The sequence below is a fragment of the Zosterops lateralis genome (assembly GCF_965231275.1).
Source record: "Zosterops lateralis genome assembly, chromosome: 2".
Lineage (NCBI taxonomy): Eukaryota > Metazoa > Chordata > Aves > Passeriformes > Zosteropidae > Zosterops > Zosterops lateralis.
The window spans coordinates 6,000,083-6,016,746 of record NC_139763.1 but is presented as its reverse complement, the minus strand read 5'-3'; the positions used below and the strand labels follow the sequence as shown (position 1 = coordinate 6,016,746).

Below are 16,664 nucleotides of genomic sequence, written 5' to 3'. Positions count from 1 at the left end.
TTTAAAAGCTACCTGTGTCTAAAACTTTCATGCAATTCCTTCACGGAGCAAGAGCCACCTGCAGCTGTGTCACCCAAGATGGGGCAGCTGCAGAATTAAAACAAAAGCTACACGAGTTTCCAGCCCTTGTGACCATGACTGGGAAGTTTAGAAATTTGATAGCATGCACCTCAAGAGCTCAGAAGCTGGAAGGCAAGGAGATGACCTGGTGCTTGCCATCTTCTAATATTTCCTAGCTTTTAAACCAACGAGGAGCCTTGCTTATGATTTTGCAGAGCTGGCCAGCTGTTTTAAACTCTCTGACAAGCTTTCAGAAACCTGCCAACAAGCTTCACACGTATCTGAAGAAATAATGAAATAAATCAAGATCATGCCCCTAATGCCCATGTTGAGGCAAAATAACATTAAAAAAAAAAAAAAAAAAAAGTCTGCAAGACTGAAGTAATGGGTACGGGAATGCTGTTGTTGTTTTTTTGTTCCTACGCACATGCCTTTGGTGTGAGGTAGTGTTTGTACTTCGCTCACGATGGCTGGGAACGTCACTGTCTGGCACCGTGCAGGTAATGAATTCAGGGCAGCTTACAGGTGGTGGCACAAGGCTGCACTTGTTTTTCTTCCCTTTTTGATTAAGTGTGTTCATTCTGCCACCAAGGTCACGGCGTGTGAGAGAGGGAGAAAAATTAAAGGGGGAAAAGAACGGGCAGTGAGAGGTGGGAATGAAGGAGTTTTGGAAACTGTGTGCAGCATAGTGCCTGCTGGAGGAGCTGACTTGGTGTCTGGGGAACTCAGGAGCCCTCTCACTCAGGGAGACCTCCCTGCCAAAAGTCAGGTGCTGTCAGTCAGACCCTGGAGGATGGAGGCTTTTAGGGCGGTGTGGGGAAGAGACAGGAATGTAGGTACATGGCGTGGCCATGGGCTGGGCTCTACTTGTGTTTCCTGGCTGCTCTTTGCTTTCAAAATTGGGGTATCAGATCACAGAACCACAGAATATTCTGAGTTGGAAGGGACTCATGAGGATCAGTGAGTCCAAATCGTAAGTGAATGGCCCATATGGGGATCAAAGCCACGTGGAGCTCACCAGAAATAACCCAGGTGGGGGTGCAGAGCTGGAGTCAGTGACTGTGCTACTGCCCCCACCTCATTTACAGCCCTACGTGTGACTCTCTGTGACACAGGACTTGATACTTTTAGTGTCTGAAACTTGTAAACTGTATGTGGAGTTTTCCACTTTTTTTTTTTCCCCAAATATAAATCTATTTTCTTAAAAAATACTCTATTGGAATCTGGAAGGTGATTCTTACTGAGATTTGTATCTGTGGTTGAACTGGGGGGAAAGGGAGGAAATTTTGCTCAGAGAGGGTGGAAAAGGCACTCTACATTTTTATTAGTTCCTGACCAAATCCAGAAAGCTTTCTTTAATCCAAAAGGTGCTCATGATTTCCCAGTAGTTGCCTTGCTAGCAAATGGCTTGCTTCCTGCATGGGTTTTGTTGTACTGAATTTATTTGTTTAAAGAGTACAGACTCTGAAAGAAACATAGGAAGCTGAGGACACTTTACCATTAAAGAAATGCCACCTAACTGAAAGGGAAGTAATTTTCAGTCAGGCTAAAATTTGCTATACTTTAACGTAGTCAGATTAACTCAAGCAGCAGAAACATCTGGGGCAAAAGAACAAAATAACCTGGCCCATGAGGGAAGGATTCAGCTCCTTTGTTGCTGCTGTTGAAGCCTTTGGGAGCTGCCTCAAGCCAAGCTCCTTGAAGGTTTTTTTTGCAGGCTGATGACTAACAAAATGTAAAGAGGAACCTGGAGCATTCCCGATAATGTCAAGGTAAAACAAACATTGGTTTAATAAGCAAAAAGAAAAAAGTTAACCTTTCAGGGCTCTGTCATAAATCATTAAAATATGATTCCTTTATTCAAGTCTCAACACTATCTTAATTTTTCTGCCACCACTTGTTTTTCTTTTCATGGCTAGGTCTCGCAGAGTCACCTGGAAAGATTAGACATGGTTTGTACACAAATAAATGAGAAATTATTTGCCATTGGGGCCACTAAACTGTCCCTAGACAGCCCTTCCCTCCTCACATCTGTCCTCCACAAATCCATGCTCTGGCAGACAAAAACACATCAGCTAAGGAGCCAAAAATGCTCTGAGCTTCCAGAAAGGCAGGAGAAAGAGAGCAAATCTTCAGTCTCAGTGGGGATCCTAGGAGGTGGATGATGCTCCATGCTACAGGAAAAGGAATCACAGAATGACTGGATTGGAAGAGACTTTGAAGATCATTGAGTCCAATCCCTGCCCTAACACCTCAAATAAACCATGGCGCCAGGTGCCGCATCCAATCTTTGTTTAAACACATCCAGGGATGGTGACTCCACCACCTCTCTGGGCAGACCATTCCAGTCTTTCTGGAATTTCTTTCAATTTATCACTCTTTCTGTAAAAAACTTTTTCTTAATATCCAAACTTATATTTCCCTTGGCACAGCTTAAGACTGTGTCCTCTCCTTCTTTCAGTTGCTGCCTGGAGAAAAAGACCAACCTCCACCTGTCTACAAGGAAGGAGCCCTACCCTCTCTCCAGTCTCACTTTCAGGGTAGCAGGAGGGCTTTCCTCCTTTACTCTACATCCAATAACCAGCTTGACCTTGAGTAGAGAAGCAAGAGAAAAAAACATGGAAATATGCAGGTTTTCCAGCCCCACGTCCTCTCTTGTTCTGTATTCTCCTATGTGAGAAGGGGCAGGGAAGGGTCTTAGGAAGAAAGGTGTTTTCCAGCCTGTTGTAGCCAGTCATTAGAAACAGGTGATCATTTAAACTGCAAACATCAGGTGCTCATAAATACAATGGTAACTACCTTTCTTTGGTTAAAACCTGAAGGGAAGCTAAAAAATTTGTGTTCAAGAGAAAATTTATAAAGCACAGATCATTTGTGTTCAACATGCTGGAGATTGAGGGTCTTGACTTTTTATGAAATTTGCAATACTTACTAGTTTTGGTCACTGAAATAAGAAGATCCTGCTCTGCTACTGTCAGTATTTTTGCTTCCTCTTTCTTCAAAACTGGAAAGGTGTGTGGAGGAGGAAAAAAAAGAGATTAAAGGTGAAACAACACAGGGCAGGATGAGAGAGGATCATTAAAGTTTTGGGTGTAGTTTCAGGTTGTTTTTTATTTTATCTGAACCAGTTGTCCCACCCCTAATTACAACAGTATTAACACATTCCTGGGTGTGGTCACTCAAAATTCTTAAGTGGGCAAAAATCTTCAGCTCTGTAATATGCTTGAGGTGTGTATCAGCAGACCACTTTAAATGGTCTGGTGTGGGCCTGCCGGCTTCTTCACCAGCTTCTGACCCTGTGTTTGTTGTAGCTTTGGCACAGAAACGGGCACGTCATTGCTTTTTACTGAACCCGAGCCTTAGTCAGCACCTCAGTGGGCCCTGTTCTCCCAGCCACAGTTCAGATGCTCAGATAAAGCTCTCCAGCTCCAACACAGTCCTGCAGAAGGAGCAAAGGGATCAGAGCAGCTCCCACTGCATCTTCACGGAGAGTCTGCAGGGTTTGTTTCATTTCAGGTTGCGCTGCTGGTGGTGTTTTCCATTTTCTCCTCATTGGTGGGTTTTTCTCAAGCCAGGTAAAAATGTCAGTTCACAGAGCAGGTGGGGCAGTGAGACACTCTGGCTCACAAGGGGCTTTTATTCTTGTGTCTTGTCTTGGGACCTGTTGTAAATCACAGTGCATGTGAGACAGCAGTTGCAGTACAGTAGTGCACAAAGTCTACTCTAGGAAATTTGGGAGCTTGTTAGCCACCAGCAGACTAATCTGACTCCAAAACACAGAGATGCTGCCTCTTCTAACTCCATGAAGAGCAGGAGCATTTGGAAAACTTGCCCAACAAGCCCAGATAACCTGCTGTTTTTCAAAATTCCTGTTGTTACCAACTGGATGGTTATTTAAAACTTACTGTAAAAATACAGTCATTCAATGGAACTGGACTGAAAGTCAAAAATAGGTGGTGCATCATCCTACATTGTTACAAGCTACATTGCTGGTTCTTAGTGGATGCCTACAGGAAGCCTCAAAAGTTCAGATTCTGCGTTTGTTCTGCTGAGCATCCCAAACTTAGATTGGGTATTATGAAAAATTTCGCCATGAAAAGGTTTCTGAAGAATTGGAAAAGGTTGCCCAAGGTAGTGGTGGAGTCACCATTTCTGAAGTTATTTAAAAGATGCGTAGGTATGGTGCTTGGGAACTTGGTTTAGTGGTGGCCTTGGCAGTGCTATGTTAAAGGTTGGATTCAGTGATCTTAAAAGTCTTTTCTAACCTAAACAATCCTATCACTTTTTGATTCTGTATTGCTGTGTGGGAAGCCTCTGGGGGAACTCCAGGTTTGTCAGAGGTGTAGCTGTGTCAACATAACATGAATATTAGGGCAAACACTCAGTACTAAACCACACATTTACACCCTCAAAGTGAAGCCCAACTGCATGGCTCAGGTCTGAGCTGGGCTCATGTTGTTTGAGTAAAAATCCAAACAGCTTTGCAGCTAAAAGCCTGGAGGCTGAGCAGGATGGAGAGCAGACTTGAATTGGAGCTCCATTCCATGTTCAGAGGAGCAGGGATGAAATCCCACCCTCATGATAGAGGTACACTCGTGACAGAGGGGATGGGAACCCTCATCTTTGATTAAGTGGAGGTTTTAAGTTGTCATGCAAAGGGAAACGTCAGCAGGAGAAACTGAGCTGTGCCCTACTTACACCCTTTGCTCCTGGCTGTCATCTCATACGTTCAGGCCAGTCATCTAAAGGACACAAGGTGCAGGGTCAAAAACTCCTTTGCATGGAGAAAGGAAAAATATCAGATCTCCTGCACCCCAGATAAATGATGTGACTGCTGGGCCATTAGATAAGGGAGCACATCTGCTCCTCAAGCATCCCAGGAAATGAGTTCTTCACTTCCTTGTGCCATAAAAGAAAAGTGTTTTACCTGGGACAGATGCAATATTGATGTCCAGCATCCAGCAATTCTTCTGGTTTACTATGTTCCAGGAAAATTGAAAATGCAATGGGGTCTGAACACTTTTCTCTACTTTTTTTCCTTGCTCATCAGAATAGGGGAAAATTGTGGATTCACACGTTTAAAAGGTAAATAGGAAATCTTGTGCTCTTGGTGCTGAATAAATAATTCCGTGGAAATCCTAAAAAGAATAATTGAAAGGATAGCAAAGAATAAGTGAAATTTTTTGCTTTCTTTATTCACCTTTTCCCTACATTTTTGATTACAAGCTGTTTGTATTAGTTAAATTATGAAAGCTTACAACTTATTTTTCAAGGTTATGCTTTGAATACTTGGTGCCAAACACCTGGTAATTTAAGCCTGTGATTGAGACAAGTGTCATTAAGCAGAGGTACTGGGCTCAAGGTTGCACTGTATGTTATACAAGTCTATAAAAAAAAAAAGAAATCTGACAGGTTGGAGGGTATCAGGCTGCATAGAGGTGATACAATTTGCTGCTTTCAAAGTGCTTGATGGTGATTCTTTTATTCGAGAAAACAATTTGCATGAGTTGCTCCTATGAAAGAGGAGGCACAGCAACATAATAAAGGAGACAGGAACATGGCCAGCTCATTGTGGTAAACTCCTTGCTATTAAAATAAATAAAAAAGGGTTTGAGGTTTGTGGGACTCACACCTCACAGGATTATTCTGGCAAAAGGCTCACCAAGAACAGCACATTAGAAAACCAAGAGCTCTTTTTTGTTATGGCAACAAGAACAACAGCAACACATAAATTCGAGCTCCAGATAAACCAGAAAGGTTATCTTTCTTTTAAAAGCCATCCTTGCCATAGATCACAGAATCATTAAGGTTGGAAAAGACCTCTGAGATCATTAAGTCCAACCTGTGCTTGATCACCACTTTGTCACCCAGCCCAGAGCACTGAGTGCCACATCCTTGAACACTCCAGGGATGGGGAGTCCACCACCTCACTGGGCAGCCCCTTCCCAGGCTGGAAATTACCAAGGTTGAATGATACAATGGTTGCCTGGGCAGTGAGAATTCTGTTCACCAGAGGTGTTCAACCAAGGTATACAAATAATTTTATCAAATGAGTGAAGGTCAGGTTAGAGGGAATTATAGTGGGGGAGGCCTTGGCTAAAACAGGTTCTGGGAAATGTTGAGTCCAGACACTTGAAAGCCTCTCTGTGGAACCAACCAACGCCTGGCTTGATGAGTTCAACAAGATCCTCCTGCTTTGTGTCCTCCCAAGTGCACACAAAAGCTGCTTCCTAAGGCCCTCAGCTGGAATCCAGCCCCACATTCCCCTGCCTGCCCTCCTAAAGAGCCAGCACCATTAAGGGAGGGAAATGACAGGGAAGTTGCTGTCTAAAGCACACCACCACGTTTCCCTTCGAGCAGCACAGAGGTTTCAGCTGCTGTGCTCTTCTTCCTGCCCTCTTGCTGCTGGCCTGCATTTCAATACAGGGAAAGGAGTCCCCAGGGATGAGGACAGGGGGAGGGAGAGCCCAGAGGGTTTAAAGCTCTAGGAAAGCAAAAGCTCCCCCTCCTCTCTCTTATCAGCTGTTTTCTGCATCCTTTCCATGGGCTTTGTCCTGTCTTCACCCAGTTCTGGGAGAGGGTGCAATGAAAGGAGTTCCCAAAGCTCTGGGGTTCCACTGCTCTCCCAGTGACGTAGCAGGGCACGTCAGAAAGCTCAGCCAGCCACTGCTTTCCTCCTCAAAGGTTATTCAGCAGCACAGAGGGATTTCCTTAAATGACTGCTAGAAGTCTCAATTAGCAACTTCTGAAGCATGAAGGGCTTTTTTCCGTTCCTTTCTGAAGGAGGGGACTTGTGTTACTGTCACCAAGGTCAGTCTCCATCCTTTCCCAGAACTTGTGACCCTGCCCAGCCTCCCCCCAAACCAAGGAGACACAGGTCTGTCAGCTGCAGATTTTTCCAAGGAAAGCCTGGAAACAGCAAAAGGTGACCCTGAAGACAGTTCTCTCATTGTTTATGATTTCTTTTTAATCAAACCAATGTGATTCAGCCTGTTACAGGGACTGGCCTTTCCCAGGCACTTGGGGACACTGCAGGTGGGGTTTGCACCAGTTGCTCTGGGATCCCATTACTGTCAGGGAGGAGAAGCAGGATTTTCCATGGTGTGAGTCATCTGATCTCTTTCAGACCTCTACATGAGGATGAGACAAACTGTGTTCCAGAAATGCCCACTTCTCCCCTTTTTCCAGAAGCAGCTAACTCCACTGTAAATGTCTGTTTTAGTTGTTTGCTTCCTATTTGTTCCCAAACACAGATGCTTTCAAAGAAAATAGGAATTTTCCTCTCTCTCTTTCCTTTCCCTTATTTAAAAATCACTTCTCATTTACTGTTGCTTGGAAAATCTCTGGGTCACCTGTTGGATTCCAGCCTATGAAACTTATGGGATTGACTCTCTGTCTTTTTTCCCCTTCCTGTTGAGGTATGGGAACCCCAAATCCAGGTGACTAGTTGCCATTTGGTTGCATGGCATTCTTTGAAGAAACAGGTAGTTTAGCCTTGCTACAATAGCTGTGTTTCAGTTTGGAAAAAGAAAATCTTGTTTGCCTTAAAGGATTTTCCCTGTTTGACACATTGAATATGTAATTACATTCTGTTACAAATTGGGGGACGGTACAAATGTAAATTATGGCTCTTTGGCAGTCAGTCTGCTCCTTCTCATCCCCATTTCTGTGGGGACAGACAGCTGGATCCATGCTGGGAGCCTGGTGAGCTTTAGGACAGGGTTTCCACCTTGTATTTACACATTATTATGGCCGTGATTTAGGGCTGTCCCTAATCCAAAGGGGCTTCTCAGGAGCTAAACCTTAATCAGGGGCTACTCGTGAGCTGGAGACTGGGCATGTTTTGGGAACTGTTGAATGAGGGACCACCACACAATTCCTCTTTTCCTCCCTGCTTATTGCTGTCAGTGTTTCTACTCCCCACGGGTGCTGGGAAAGACACGTCCTTGCTCTCAGTCAGGAATGATATCACCTGCCCTTAGCAATGTTATTCCCTTTCCTGCTGAGCTTAGGCAATACTCTAACGTGCCTAAACAGTGCATTCACAACAAGGAATGGCATCATCTTGCTTTCAAAACAAACCCGTGGTGGGTGGAATTAGCTATGCCAAATGATGCTGGGCTGATTGATAAAGATCAGCCAAGAAACTTCTCCAGCTCTTCTGTCATTCACCTCTGGTCACCCTCGTTCTAGAGAGGGAAGGAGCTGCTTGTACTCTGGCTTCCAAAGGAGAACTGCTGGTGTTTTTGTTTTTGTAGTCAAATGTTCATTTAAATGGATAATGAACCAGGGGAAAAAAGGGGGCATTCCTACATCACCTGATGTGATTGTACCTAATCTGTCTACTCAGTCTACCTCTGTGTCTGCCCTTAATGCAAATCTATCTGCTCCTGTGAACAACAAAAACCACAGAATACCTGCCTGTAGACTGTCCTGTGCACATCCAGACATAATATTTCCTTCCTAAGCTGAAAAAATGCCTGAGTAAAGGGAAGAGCATTTACTTTGTGTACAGTTTGTGTGAGTTTAGCTGCCTGATCTTGTATGTGTTTTTCAGAAATACGTGAATAATTTCAAAGACACTGTCAATTCATCACATCACTGCCTGGGTGGTATGTAACATCATGAGTGAGTGTACACCTGGGTTATGGGGTGTGGTTTACCCCTCCTTTTGTGAAAAACACACTCAAATTTTGAATCTTCTCTTGTAAAGAGAAGGCCAGAAGGCTGAAGAGAGGAAACTGGACAAGAAGATGGTGAGATCTCTAAAAAGAGTAGAGTGAGGCCTGGGAGACTGCAAGGGAGATAAGGAACATGAGCAGTGCAGGAAAGAATACAGGGATTAGGAGGATAGCTCATGGAGGCAAGGCAAAATGGCTGGTCTGACTCCAAGAAAGGATGGAGGAGGGGATGTCTAGGAAGGCAGTAGAGATGGGATAACTGGGAGAGGGCTGAGGCTCTCCCCAAGATTTTGAGAGAAAAGCCTGAGGATGGGTGAAGCCCAAGCCTGCAGAGTACAGAGGTTACCCAAGGAAACAGTGATTTATTCTGGTGTTGCAGGACCTTCTGTGGCACAAGGCTGGCAGGGTCCTGTGATTACAGAAAGGCTGGCTTGTCTCCTTATTCAAAGGCTAGGAGCTGGATGAAGACAGGATTTAGTCATGGGGCAAAGGCTGGGACTGGCAGAGCAATTGAGAGCACACAGAGTTGTGTCTGGTGAATTGAGTGGCTGTTACTCAGCTTGTGAGACCTTAGATGGCAGAGGGAGTCAAAGCAGCCAGCACCAAGGCTGATGGATCTGGCTCAGGAAAGGATGTCTGGAATGGTGAGGACTTTGGCTCATCACAGGAGAGAACAGCCAGGGAGTCAAGAGGGAGAGAAAGATGGGGCTGAAACAAAGACGTTTGCTGACCTCTCATTCTTCTTCCCAGCTGCAGGATGTCAAACCAGCAGAGAGCATGAAGAAAAGCATGTAATGCCCTGAGAAAATAGCACTCCTGGACACAGCCAACACAGTCTCCTGAAAAAGGCTGTCTAATTTCCTTTTTTTAGTTGTGTATATCTCAGTACCCAAGCTGTATAAAATACGTATAAGTGTATCTTGCAGTGTATCTAACATTTATCTTAAAGTACATATAAGTGCATTAATTCCCTTGAAAGAAGCAGTCTGAATGTCAAACATCTTTTGTCCAGTATCACGTTTTAGTAACAGAGCTCTGTTGCAACCTATTCTGCAAAGCTCTTGTTAAGATGCTAAAAAGCGGCTGCAACCCAGAAGTAATCAGCTGTTTCTTTGGTTTGGATACAAGTGGAAGCACTGGGATTTACCTAGCAGACATGCTGTGGGTTTTTAGGTTTTTTATTCAGCTGAATTTGATGGTTTCTGTCCTTAAAGATACTGAGCACTGGGAAGGCTCAGGCTCTGAGAGTTTCTCACCTCCAGTCTGAGTGCCAAAAATGGAATATTCATTCATTTTCTGTCTTGCTGGTTTCCCACCTTTAAATGGACTTTTGTGAAGCTGGACAAACCCCCCCTGCATGTGCCCTGATATATTGATGATGGGGAGTTTGGGAAAAGCTGTGAAATAATCATTTTCTGACACACAAAGCCCAGTGTCAGTGGGTACAGAACAAGTCAGAGACCAAACAGCAGTGCACTGCCCACCCTGTGAGCTGAGTAAGACACTATGGAGCAGCAATTATAGAGTGTTTCCCAACACAGACACACAAGGGTGATGAAGAAAGGCTGCATAGGTGGCCTTAATCAGAGCATTTCCTAACTTTGGGCTCTGTACCTCCACAAACATTGTTTTTAGGGGTGTATTTCATGCTGTAAGGAGCTGATTTTGAAGAACAGGTCAGCTGTGAGAGCAAGATGTCTCTGGTGGGAGGGCAAGCTTTCCACAAAAGACCACTCTGTAGATGTGCAGGCAAGGCTGCAGGCACTGCTTAAGGAGCTGATAACTTCCATAGAAACACCTCACATCAGGGAGATGAGCTAAGGAAAGAACTTGCTTTTAAAGCAGAGAGACCCCTCTTCCTGTGGTCTTTTCATCTGCCAGAGTCCTGAGGGTCTGTCGTTGTTTAACTCCAGCCAGCAGCTCAGCCCCATTTACTCATTTACTTCCACACTGGGGTGGGGGAAAGAATTGGAAAGGGTAAATGTGAAAAAAACCTGGGTTGAGATAAAGGCATTTCAACAGGTAAAGCAAAAGCTGTGCATTTTGTAAAAGCAGAAATGGAATTCATTCCCCGCTTGTCATGGGCAAGTGTTCAGCCATCCCCAGGACAGCAGGGTCTCATCACGGGTAACAGTGACTTGGGAAGACAAATTAATCACTCCATACATCTCCCCCTTCCTCCTTCTCCCCCCAGTTCTCTGTGCTGAGCACAGCCCCACGTGGTGTGGGACATCCCTGGGATCCTGGCTGTGTCCCCTCCCCTCTCCTTGTGCCCCCCCAGCCCCCTGTGTGAGAGCTGCTCAGCCACAGCTAAAACACCCCTGTGATACCACCACTGCTTCCAGCACAAACCCAAAACACAGCCCCACACCAGCCACTGTGGAGAAAATTAACTCTACCCCAGCCTAAACCAGCACAGGGCTCTTAATAATCCTTGACAGCCCTGACCAGTCTCACCAGGAGCTTCCCCCCACACCCTGGCCATGGGTTCTGGAGCCTCATTTCAGCCCCACCTGAGGCTTCCAGTCCCCTTCTGGCCCACGGTTTAGGTGTGGCTCTCTCCAGCCCTGTCTCTTGATAGCCCTGAGGTCTGTGCTCTAGGCATCCTGTCTCCAGCCCCACCCTCAGCCTTGTCTCCTTCAGCTCTTGAGTGGATTCTGACCCTGTCTCATCCCCTCACTCTGCTGGGGGATGCCCATGGGCCTCCAGAACCCCTCAGGACTGTCTGCCATGTGTGGATCCTGCAGGATGGTACCTGTCACCAAGGGCATGGACAGTGCTGGGGTCACCCCTGCACTCAGCTCCCTGCTCCCTCCTCTGTAGCCTGATGTCCTCCACTAAAATGGAAAGTGTCACAAAACTCCTCCAAGTCTTTTTTTATGGGCTCTTCATTCTCAAGTTTGTCCTGGTACTCTCTGAAGAAATATTTTCATGAAGGTTGGGATATCTAGGATACCAGGAAAAGCTCAAGGAACCCTTCCCTGGAGGTGTCCAAGGCCAGGCTGCACAGGGCTCTGATCTGCCTGTGTTAGTGGGAGGTGTCCCTGCCCATGGCAGGGGGTTGGAAGCAGATGATCTTTAAGGTCCTTTCCAACCCAAAATATCCTATGACTCTCTGCTAGCTGGATGATGATCCAGCCCCTTTCTTTTCCATCTCCCCTGGAGACTTTGCTGGTAGGGAGCAAAACTCTTCTCCAAGTTGCCCATCAGAGCCTGAGAGAGCTGCTGGCCTCCCTGGGGAGGTGGATCAGGCAGGCCATGCACAGTGCCTGCCTGTTTGCCAATGTTCTGCTCACTGGGCATGACACTGAGGGTCAATGTGTAACCTGGGGTGAGGCTCTCAGATGACACTCAGAGCAGCAAGGAAACATCCCCCACAAAATTCGGTGTGTGGGAGCACAGTGGTTTTGGAGAGGAAGTGGGAGGTTTGGGCTGAGAATCCAACCTGCCCAAACAGATATTTTGGTCCTGCTGAGTCAGAACAGATTCAGGTTCTTGGAGGTTTAGAAATATGGATTAACTAGTTCTCCTCTCTGCTAGAGGAGTCTCTTCCCCTTTTCCATGTTAATCTGCAGGAGCAGAGTATCAGAAATTCCTCCTGGGATAGTCTCAAATTGCCGTGGTCTGAAAAAGAGTATTGGGACTCTTGTAAGAGACCATCACACTCCTTCATGATGGGCAGCAGAAAGAGGGTTTGGACTGTTCTTTGGAAAGGACAGTACTCAGTGGAAATGGGCTCAGAAATTTGCAATAAAATTAAGCCTCGGATATTTCCTTCCAAAATAATCCCAGAAGTGCTGCCACCTGACTATGTCTTGCAGTGTCTACCTGTTCTTGCCCCTTCTGCCTGTCCTGCATCTGCCCTGGCATGATCCATCCATCTGTGCTCCTCCTCTAATCAAAACCTCCATCACAGCCCTGGACCAGATGGCACCAATCCTTCTGGCACAGCCCCAGCACAGCCCCAGAACCTGCCAGGTTGAATTAACTACCTGTGTCCATTTAACTTTCACATTTTTTGTGATAGTGCATCATGCAGATATAATTGCTTCATTTTATTCTCTATCCAGTCCAGAGCAATAATTTATGTCCAGCCTTTACATGTCTTTTTGGCTCATTGCTTTGGCCCTGTCAGTCCCTTTACTGGACCTCATCACACACGGAGCCTTTGAGCCTGTGAGCCTTTAAGGGAAAAGAACTGGTCTTTACAAACCTCCTGGCAAGGTGACTCCCCTTGTCCTGACTGAGGACACCACGAAACAAACAAGGGGAAAATGAGCTCGACTTTCAAAAGCCCTTGGAGCCTGTTTTTACAGCAATTCATTAGTTTATGCCAGTGTAAGGTGACACTGTCAGTCAGCTTTGCTTTGTGCTAGTGGCAAATTACGTGATGGTTCCTCGCTCTTGTGATGAATCCTGAATCTTGTGATGTTTGTTGCTTTCTGAATGCCTGGATGTTTGCAGTCACATGACAATCCCAGACGTCAATTTTTATGCTGTTTCTACGTGTCACAGTCCGAGGGAGATGGTTGAACCCCTCCCCAGTGAACCTGAAAACAAAGATATCAGAAGACAAATAGACCTCACAGGAGGCTGAGGTTTCTTTGTTTGCCTATTTTCTCGTTCCTTTTCAAAGCAAAATACTTAAGTCATTTTTCAATCCAGTGTCACAATTTGGGGAACTTTCAAGCATGGAGATTGGTAATATTTTATTTAGATTGGAGCTCTGTTGCCTCTATGTCCTCTTAAGACTTGCTTTCTATCTTGACATTTAGACCACAAGCATTTTTTCCTCAGGCACAGTGTGTACAGCAGTTGGATGGGAAACTGGTAAGCAATCAGAGCACTCCTCATCTTTTCTTATCCAAAGTTTTCTAGGGAAAGAAATGCTCCATGCCAAGGTTTTGGACAGCTTTGGAAAGTACTGTCCTGAGGTTCTGATAAGGTTGCCCTCCTCCCAAGTGACCTTGGATTTCCCCACACTCCACTCCCTGCTCCAGTTTCTAGCTCTCCCAAACATGGAAACTGGGAAATAATGGAAAAAAAGGAGGCAGGGCTGCCCTTTCAGAAGGCATTTTATAATGTCACAGTGTTTCCCTGCTCACAGCCCGTAGGTGCGGATGGTGTTTACAGGAAATGCCATGAGTAATTCGCAAAGCGAAAGCGTTGTGCGCTATCGGGTCGGGGCTTGTCTGACTGGAAAGTGTCCTGCTGTGTGGAACAGGGGCTGGGCCAGCTGCCTTCCCATCAGCCTGCCATGCCAGAGGCCTGGAGAGGCCAGCCTAGGGAGCAGGGCCTAGGGACAAGGTTGTGCAACACTCCTTCCAATATTGGCGTAGAAAAGCAAGGACAGCTTGCGAACAGAGTGACCCTTCCATAAATTTGTCCCCTTCCTGGACAAAGCCATTTCTAGAGCCTTCTTCACCTTATCTTCTTGTATATTCACTGCAGGATGCAGCAAAGCACCGAAGTCTTTTCCATGTCCCCATATCAGCCCAACAGCCTGCAACACTTCTCTTCTGCAGGACTCAGAGTGCCTTTATCTGTCCCACCAAATTCCCTCCCACAGTGTAAGTCCTTGAGGTTTGCTGTCCACACCATGCTCTGTGCTGTTGGAACTGCTTTGAGTTTAAAGCCATTTCTAGAACCTTCTTCATCTTATCCTCTTGTATATTCCCTGTAGGATGCAGCAGAGCACCAAAGTTTTTTCCATCTTTCCATCTCAGCTCAACAGCCTGCAACACTTCTCTCCTGCAGGACTCAGAGTGCCTCCATCTGTCCCACCAAATTCCCTCCCTCAGTGTAACCCCTTGAGTTTCTGCTGTCCACACCATGCTCTGTGCTGCTGGAACTGCTTCCATCTTAAAGCAAGCAAGCAACAGCCCTCCCACTACTCTGCATCAGGGTCTGTAGCCTAAAGGAACCTGAGCATTCCTGCAAAAATATGAGGAAGATCCAGCTTTGGGATCTCATTGAGCTCCACTGCAAAACTCTGAGGGACTTTCATACACCAAGGCTCCTCCCTAGTGGCTGATATTTGCCCGTGTGTATCTTGGACAGGTCTGTGTGTGCCACACTTGGCTGCACACCTACCTGGCTTCCCATACCAGGGATGCCTTCACCCCACAAGCTCCTTTTGTACCCTCTTCCTGCTATTCCATGCTCCCAAGGTTCTCACCAGCTCCCATCAACAGAGCCACTTTTGCTCCCTGCTTGTGCCATCCCTCTTGGTTTCTACTCGTCTGACAGCTTCATATGCACATCTCCTTCCTCCCTCTATTCCTGCATTCTCTTCCCTCCCAATATCAGGATGTTTTATCTACCTATCTATTTCTACACAGTGAGTGTTTAGGCTTTTGTCCTGTCTTCTCTGTCTTCAGCTCCCTTTAGTTCTGCTTGGGGATTAAATAGGAGAGCTCAAATGCCTCAGCAGAAAAGGGAGATGTGGACATGAGAAAATTCCCCAACATGATTAAAAGGATGTCTACACTGCAATCTGCATGGCCTAGTACAGGGAGGGCTTGAACTGTGCAGAAGATGCCCTCTACCACAGGAGTCACTTGTACAGACTCAGCTGAGCTGAGGAACACCAAAGGAGAAGGTCCCCTAGGAATGAGAGTCCTTCCCTGAGCCCAGACCCATCACACCATTGCAGCCAGGGGCAGCATCCCTTCTCCCAGTCCACAATCAGAGCTGGATTTGGAATTTCTGTGGATTAACACCTGGGCTGAGATGACCCCTCCAGGCACTGCCTGAAAAGAGCCACAGTGTTGAAAAGACTCAAGTTCAGGAGTCTCTTACGGGGATATACAGAGTGCAGGCAGCTCTTAGTGTGTGGCTGCTGAGCTCTCCAGGAAATCCTGTTCATGCTCCCAGAAACTGTGCACTGCTGATTTTCCAATTTCTGAGCATCTCAGGAGCTCTGTCTACTCTGTTCCTCTGATTTTCCAATTCTTGAACACCTCGGGAGCTCCCTCTGCTCTGTTCCTCCCCCCCTGGACTTTGTTGAAAGGCTCTGCTTGTTATTCAAAGTGCAAATCTGGGTTAGACAATGCAGTTTCTTCCCTGTAAGTGCTGGTACAAAAATGGAGGGGAACTGGGAAAGGTGTGTGGGAAGGAGGAGAAGGGGTATGGTGCAGTATCTGTACAATTCCCTGTTTCACAGGATAATATCAGCCCAGTTAAGGGCTCTAACACCCTCTGTGAGCAGGGCGGGTGACATTGAACCCAGCTGTACCTCCAATACCATCTGAGAAGTCAGAGCTCTGCTTCTATCTTGTGTCCCAGCAGGAATGCAGGGTATCTGCTGAGCATGGTCCCCAGCCTGCATCATCTTGGCATTGACAAACAGCATCTTCAGTTTGAAAAAAAAAATAAAAATCCACCCCTAAGAGGCCTCAAGGGAATCACTCTGGATTTTAGGAATGGTGGGGTGTTGTAGCTGCTTTCAGCCTCCACTCACTCTTCACATTGTCTCATGCCTGCTGTGGTTCCCATGCCTGCTGTGCCTTTTTCCACAACACCACAGGTTTGGCAGATTTGGGAAATGGGACAAGGTGAGAACTGAAGCAGCAGCTGGGAGAAGGCAGCAGAAACCCCAGTGTATGCCTCGTAGCAGGGCTTGTTTAGCTGGGGAACTCCTTCTCAGTGCAAGGTAATCCTGTAATGCACACAGTGCTTGTCCTTGCCTTTCCCTTGCTTGATCCCTGCTGTCCCTGCTGGAACCACCTGCTCTGCCATCCACAGAGAACAGCAGGACCTGCTTCTGTGGGCAACCATTTCCTGAGTGCTCCATTTGCAGCTTGGAAACTCGATTTACCCCTGTGACCACTCCTGACCCCCTTTTCCTTTCCCACAGAACTTTGTCTCTCTTTTTGTTTCACTCTCATTCTTGTCATTGCTTCAAGAAGACATTCAGGAAGA

The 16,664-nt window shown here is 46.2% G+C and overlaps 1 long non-coding RNA gene across 1 annotated transcript; it reads left to right on the top strand.

The window, feature by feature from the left end:
* The first annotated feature begins 487 nt into the window (after window positions 1-487).
* Window positions 488-9,596, top strand: LOC310906019. The gene is made up of 3 exons (XR_014589329.1): window positions 488-560; window positions 8,618-8,816; window positions 9,492-9,596. It is a non-coding gene; the product is annotated as an uncharacterized lncRNA (long non-coding RNA).
* The last annotated feature ends 7,068 nt before the right edge of the window (window positions 9,597-16,664 follow it).